Below are 8388 nucleotides of genomic sequence, written 5' to 3'. Positions count from 1 at the left end.
TAATGCGACAGTGGTAGTAGAAGGGATATTTTCCTTCGAGGTATTTTAAGTAGCCATCAGTATATGTCTGTCGGTGTTTGGTGAGTAAACCAGTATTGAGGTGATAGAGAGATGATCAAGAAAAATCTAACCCTAAGGTCTATGGGTAAAGAGGCAGCTAGAGACGAGTAATCTGCCAAGGATCACTTTGAGATCTACATAGAAAAAGGATGTCTGACTAGGACTACGTGATGTGGGATAGTCAGTAGGGGCTACAAAACGAGGAAGTTCGGCAAGGGCTACCTTGGGTGGACAATACACTGGGAAATAGCAGAAGAGATAGTTCGTAGGGAACAAAATATTAATTAGAGTATCTTAGAAGATTTGGCTAAGGTGAATTAGTACCTTGGGGCTACAGTGTGAGTACGAGTCCGATAGGAAAAAAGGGGTGATTAATCAGTCAAACCTATATCACATTTTAGTCCACAGATGAGGTTATTAGAAAAAGTCCTTATTAAGGAAAGGGGTTTAAGCTTAAGCTAAGTTGAGGAGCAAATAATTTCTGAGATAGTACTATAAATATTCATGGGGTTCAGTGTGGATTAAAGGGATACAGGTAAGGATCCGCATTTAGAGCAAAATCTCGGATAAACCACCAAAAGTAGTCACTAAACCGTGGTTGTGAATACGAGTATTAGTGATGAGTTATGCCATGAAGGGTATAAAGAAGGTTTGGAATGAAGATAAACATAATCAAGACCTATAAGAAATTATTGTTTGATAAAATACAGTTATGGCCTGACTACTGGTTATGTCCGCTGACAGTCAGCTCAGAGGGAATAAGGCATTGGCTATGCCAGCAAAAAATTTCGAATCCCGATATGAAATACAAAGAGCTTTAACTCTATGCAAAAAAAAACACATTTTCCCTAATTTTAAGAAGTCTTCTATAAATACTGATACAAGATCTCACTAACTTCATTTAAACTTATCAAATTTACTGCTTGTATATAGGGTAGATGATGACTCAAGGATAGAGTGGAAGGACCAAGCCAAACACCGTGACCGCCTCCAAATGTGCAAACTTTTACAGTAAAAATTGTGCAAATAAAAATATAAATATTTAAGTGCCATGTCTTCAAGCGTACGGTGAAATTGTAATATAGATTTGTGTTACAATATAGCACCAATAAGTATTCCAAGTATTGTACCCAAGGGTTTGCAGATTGGAGAAACTATTATTAAATTAATTACAGAAAATAATTACTAATCTAATTTAGTCACGAATTAGTAGTGTGAAGCCAAATTAAAATATCAATTAAACTAATTAAATTACTTAACCTAAACTAACCTAATGGAATTTCTTATTCCTAGTTTTGACAACGTGAGCCTTTAGCTTATTATTGATTAATTTCATAATTGTCTATTTCAATAATTAATTATCCTCGATTGAGTTATTTATCACCTTTAGCTAAGAATACCCTTCCAGCCTCATCTTCACTATGGATTACGACCTAATTCGCCCTTTCGGTTTCTTCCTAGGCATACGGATACCCTCACAGTCTCACCGCTTTGCACAAGTTATATACTACAGGATACCCTTTCGATCTCACCTATCTAGATATTCTATTAGGGGGTCACTCCCTAATATACTATGTACTCTTGAATAAATAACCAATTTCAGATAAATAATCATTTAACAAATAAATTAGTTTAATAACCAAATCACGCAAGATATAAATAAAGCACAAGAAATTATTCTAATATTTATACAATCGTTAGTTGAGCACAAAAATGAAATATAAATAAAAGAATAAAGAGAATGCTCATGAATTAATATATTGAGTGCGGGCTAGGAGTAATTTTCGCTCGTTGTGTTCACATTGGAATAGAAAAGTTCCGACTAAGCGAACATAAAAAGAAAATACAACTAAAGAATAAAGAAACTGTTTAAGGCTAATTCTATGTTTGATGGATGGATGCCCTAATTTATGTATAAAAGCCTCTTATTTATAGGCTAAAATATATGCATTTTATGTCTGATATGCCCTCGATACTAATAAATGTGAGATATCAAATGATATCTCAAAATCTTGTTAAACATGGCCGTGGACATCACCATTGCTTGTAACCCACATTCAGGCTACAACTTTAACATAGGAGCTACTACAACATAACACACGGCTGCTATGTTGCAACATAGGGTGCATGTCACACCATAGGCTTTGTGTGTCGCACCATAAAAGTCATTTTATGGGCTTGAAAGTTCCTATCGTGCTTTCGTGGCTTGGAAAGCTTGTGCGTCTCTCGTCCCAAGATCCTACGTCAATTGGGCCTAGAATTAAGCATCTTATACACTTAAATACACAGATTAAACCTACCTAAGGCCTGTTGTGGCCTTACGGGTCATCAAAGCATCATACAATGCATAGAAATGCTTATTTTACTAATATTTCGATCCTAAGCTACTAATACTGAAAATGCAATGATTGATTATAAATTTTTAGAAAATAAGCTCATTAAGTGCTGAAATGTACTTAAACTACCATTACAATTGGCTGAAAGTCATATCACTAGCATAGCACAAAAGGCGTGATAGCCATATCATGCATACAGTAGGGCACCTTGAAAGGCCACACCATCTGGATTAAGTTGGATGTCTGTATTTAAGTTTTAAATTAAAATTTGTAAAAAAAATGCTAGGTTTAATAAGGTGTTAAATTTGAAATAATTTATTCCTTGTATGAGATGAGCTATAGTAGAAGTTAAATTTTGAGATTTGGTATTGTCGACATACATGAATAAAGCAGTTTAGAAATTTTGTTAAGTTAATCGAGTTGATTGGCACATTTAGTACCTGGACCCGGTGATTGGGTTGATTATAAGGTGTTGCATTATTTACAAGCGAGTTAGAAGATTTGGGGTATACATGACCTTGATTTACATGGGAGAGAGGAAAATTAGAGCATAATAATACAAGAGAAGGGTTAGACCGAGGGTTTGCAAACTCAACATGGTGGTTAACATTCCCTTAGAATTCACTTACTCGCTTACCTCACTCGATTTCTGATCATTGCCCATTATTATTAAAATTAACAAATGATAAAAAGAGTATAGAAAAGTATCGGAATATATTTAAGGCTTGGTGGACACTAGAGGACTCATGTGAAGTGAAAATTAGAAGGTTATGGTCTCTAAGCAAATGTGGCATTCAAATTCGGCTCTAATTCATGATGAAGAGGTTCCAAAGATGGACGACATTTATAAAAATGAGTCGAAAAGGGGCGATAAATGAGTTGTACATGAAACTAGACCAACTAAATAGTATGAAAAAGGGATGAGGAAACTCTAGATGCAATAGTTGGAACAAAGCTTAATTTAAATATAGAGATTGACAAGGAGGAACTGTATTGGGAGCAACGGGTAAGGGTGAACTAGTTGAAAAATAGTGATAGTAATACAACTTTCTTTCACAGATCAACAACTCAAAGGAGGAAAATGAAACGGGTTAGGGGATTATAGGGGGAGGATGGTCAGATTATGTCAGATAGATCAGGAATGGCGGACATTGCGAAGGATTATTTTCTCAAGTTATTAACATCACATGGTATGGGAAATACATATCATATTTTGTCAGGGGTGGAAAGATGCATTACGTATAATATGAATAGTAATCTAATGGTCGACTGTAAAATCGACAAAGTTTATGTGGCTATGAAAGATATGTCCTCAATGAAGGCACCCGGTGCTGATGGTTTTCCCATACTGTTCTTCTAGAAATACTAGCATATTGTTGGGCGAGAGGTAGGTGATCATTGCCTTAGGATTCTCAATTAAGTTACTTCTTTGGAACCATTCAACGATACTCATATTGTACTTAACCAAAGATTGTGCATCTGAATAGTCTGGCACATTTTTTACCTATTAGCTTATGCAATGTGATTTATAAAGTAATATCGAAAACACTAGCTAATCGGTTTTAGAATTCCTTGATGTTTGTATTGAAGAAGCACAAAGCTTTTCTGTTCCCATGAGAATGATTATAGATAACATTTTACTTGCTTATGATTTTTGTATTCATTTGAGTAGAAGAGAACAGGGAGAAAAGAGAGTTTGGTTCTGAAATTAGATATGAGTAAAGTTTATGATAGGGTTGAATGAGAGTTCCTCAGAAAGATCATGTTGAGTATGGGTTTTGTGAATTCATGGATCTCTCTTATAATGAGGTGTATTAACAGTATGTCATATTTAGTGGAAATTAATGGAGAGGTAAGAGAGGATTTAAAACCAGGAAGGGGGTTCAGGCAGGGAGATCTGCTAAACCCATATCTATTCTTCATCTGTAGTGAGGGTTTGTCCGCTTTATTGAGACTTGAAAAGGAGAGTGGGCAAATGAGGGCAACAAAAGTTTATCAACAAAGCCCTACAATCATGTATTTTTGCTATTTGCAGAAAATTGCATTTTATTTGAGAGGCAACAAGTAGAGGGGCGCAGATAATGAAGGAAATTTAACAAGAATATGAAAATCGCCCTGGATGGTGCATGAATTCTAAAAAGTAACTTATTTATTATAGTACAAATGTTCAGTAAAAAATAAAAAATGATATCTCCCTAACTATAAGGGTTCAGCATACAAGGGACACTAGAAGGTAACTCAGATTACCTAGTATGGTCGGATGACAAAAGAAAGTAGCGTTCTAGGGGTTGAAAGATATATTATACAATTGGGTGAGTAGGTGGTGTATCCGGCCTCTCCCCCAATGAGGTAAAGAGGTGTTTATAAAGAGTATTTTATAGGCTATACCAACTTATTCGATGTTATGTTTTTTATTACCCAATTATGTTTATTGCGAAATAGAAGGGATTATTAGAAAATTTTGGTGCAAGAAGCACAAGAATAGGTGAGGGCTTCATTGGTGTAGTTGGAACCAGTTATTTTAGCTTAAAGAATATGGAGTATGGGATTTAGATGTTGGATTTGGTGCCCTTAGTGTACTATATTCGTTTGTAAACTTGTAATTTTTTGAATAGATTGGTTAATAAAAAAATCATTGATTACATTAATAAACTTTGTATAATTCTCCTCACATGGTTTTTGCACGCAAAGCAAAATGGAAGCAAATGTTGCTCTTTGGTTGTCTAAATCTTTAACTAATACTAAATGGTATTACGAGGTTGGGTCGTAGTATAGAAAGACAACTTCTATTAGTAAACGAACCTAAACATGTCCTTAGTCTAAACAATTAGGGAGATTCTTTGTCTTAGACATCGGAGCAGATGACTCCCAGAAGATAGAGACATAAATGTGATTGGCTAGATTGACAGTACATCAAACAGGACCTAAACATAATAGATTCTAAATTCGTTTATGGATTTATTCACTTGTGACATTCATAGTGTGGCATACCTAAATCCTGAGTGGATGGTGGACTATGTATGCATGACTCGTACACTTTGATGTAAATGTAAAAGCCTGAGTTCAAATAGATAAGGAATCAAAAGCTGATGTGTTGGGTGTATGACTTCTATAGTATGCAGCATTATTCATAATAGTGGAATTCATAGCCCAAAATATGGGTAAATGATATCTTCCCATGGGCATTACATGGTTGATGAAAAGTAAATGTGGTCATGGGTCATCCGTCTTTGTGATGGATGACTTGATCACCGTTTGATAGTGATCGACTTTTCATGAAGGAAGATGTAATGGATACTATGAGATAAAATATGATCATATTGGGAGAGAGGATATTATCCTAGAAAGATCAAGGATATCATATGAGGGTATCACACTTATGACAAGGTCATTGGATGAGCACTGAGTAGTTGCTTCCGTAATGGTATGTCGTTGGGGATAGCTCAGTCAAGATACTATAGTAGACTGACTTCGTGACTAAATGAGTTTATAATTAATTGGAAAAAAGTCAAAACCAAAAATGAATTGTATGTTTGAATAGAAATTATCGAAATTAATAGAAAAAGTAAAATAAGAAACATTCAAGAACTATTATGGTCTTCTCCAAAATGGAGAAATGGAATCATTTGGAAATAAATGTAGGTTTCCAAAAATAGAAATGGAAATGAATATGAACTGTTTAAGTTTTTGGACTGTTTTGAAGCCCAAAAATGAAAATAAATCATTCGGTCATAGTGAGCATGTTGAGTTGTAAAATATTGAACATATTTTCTCAAAATTTTACCAAGGGCAAATTCGTCAAAATTTTACCTGGGTAAAATTGTCAAAATTTTTCTAGGGAAAAATTAGGATGGGAAAAATTGTTTTATATATAAATATTAAAGTTTATTTTTGAAAAATAAAAAAAATGGAATAGGGTTGGATCACATTACAGAGTACTGGGTCAAAAAGGCCAGGAAGTACTCGTAATTAGACTTGATGTGAGAGATGCCAACTAGTCAAAGCACTATCATGCAATAGGTCAAGAAATTCTATCTTCAAAAGAGGACAAATAGTCAAAGCATTCTACTCGATGAGATTGTCACACGATGACTCATTTGTGGTGTATAATGTGATAGGTGTTGAGTTGATGGTTGTACACTAAAGATTTTCTAGTTAAGTAACTCCCCACAGAGCTCTACTTAAGTTAGAATGATGGCCAAATGTAACATGATTATTAGTGTGCGTGAATGCCTAAGAAATTGGGTTCATATACTAATTGGATGGAAATCCATGTTCTTACTAGTTAATCATGATCACCTCACTATGGCTTGATTCAATGAGTGTGGGAATTATCATTGTAATGAATTACAAATGTTTTCAAAGTTTAATGTAAGACGCATGCATTATATTAATGCATATCTTAATGTTGCAAAATGTTTTCAAACATTTTCTTAATACACATATATTAATATATAAATGTTTTTATTTTCAGTTCAATAATGACACCAACTCTCGTATTGAATGTACTCATTGAAAACAAATTTAATGGAAACAATTATAAGGAATGGAAAAGGAATCTGATAATTGTCCTGAACTATGAGAAACTTAAAATAGTTCTTGATATTAAGTGTCTTCCGACCACTCAAGCATAGGCTAGAAAACGTTGGGAGAAGTCTGATGAGATATCTCATTGCTATATGCTGGCAAGCGCGACCAACACTCTGTATAAGCAGCTGGAGAGTTGTAAGACTGGTAAAGAAATTCTAGATAAGTTAGAGGACACGTTCAGAGGCCAAGCTACCTTGGCTCGAAAGTCTAGTATAACTTGCTTAGTGAATGCCCAACAAAAGCCCGACACTCTGATCAAAGACATATGATCACTTTTATGGTCTACTTTACCAAGACCACGGATAATGAGGCCTATTTGGACCAAAACACCCAAATAGAGATGGTTTTTAAAAGCTTGTCCAAGGATTTTGCTAGTTTTTGGTCCACATATAACCTTGGAAAGAAAAACCTGACGGTTACACAACTCATGAAGGAGTTGCAATCCTATGAGTTAATGTTCAACAGTGGTCAGCCAATACGAAGAGAAAAAGTGAATATAGTCATTGCTTCTTCCTCAAAAGGGAAGGGATAACACACTAAGAAAGATAAGGCTAAGGTCTTTGGGCCACCACAAGTGGAAATGAAAAGAACCAGAAAGCCTAAAGACTTATTTAGGTTTAAATGCTTCTTTTGCAGCAAGAAAGGGCAGTTCAAGGCAAACTGTAAAGAGTAGAACGAATACCTAGCTGCCAAAGGAAAAGGTATGGAATTCTTGATGATAGAAGCTTGTTTAGTGGAAGACTCAATTGACCACTAAGTCATTGGTCCAAGAGCCACTAATCATGTTTGTGTTTCTCTGTAAAGGTTTGAGGAGAAGAAATATATTAAAAGTAAGAGCTTATCATTGTGGGCCGAAAATGAGACAAGTGTAGTAGCTGAAGTAGTAGGAGATGTACATATTTATTTTGATAATTTTAGGAAGATTATCTTAAAAGATATTTTCTATGTACCAAGTTTCAAAAGAAACTTAATTTCTTTTACATGTTTATATAAAGACGGCTTGACTGTGACTTTTAATAATGAAACTACAATATTTAGAAATCACAATCTTATCTGTAATGGATGGATCTCAAATAATCTCTATTTTATCAAACCAAATATGTACACACTGATTGAGACTGAAATAGAGAATAAAAGACTTAAAAATTATCAGTCTAATGAGGTGTACCATTGACATTTGAGACTTGGTCATATTAACCGAGAAAGAATCACTAGACTTGTGAAAGATGACATCTTAAGTTCGCTTAAAGAATTTGATCTTCCACAATATGTATCTTGCTTGGAAGGTAAAATGACTAAGCAATCTTTTAATGCAAAAGGAACGAAGGCCGAAAAACCCCTAGAACTTGTGCACACTGACATATGTGGCCTCATGAGTGTTAGTGCAAGAGGTAGTTACAAG

The sequence above is a fragment of the Gossypium hirsutum genome, chromosome D05 (assembly GCF_007990345.1).
Source record: "Gossypium hirsutum isolate 1008001.06 chromosome D05, Gossypium_hirsutum_v2.1, whole genome shotgun sequence".
NCBI lineage: Eukaryota > Viridiplantae > Streptophyta > Magnoliopsida > Malvales > Malvaceae > Gossypium > Gossypium hirsutum.
This window is presented reverse-complemented; position numbering follows the sequence as displayed.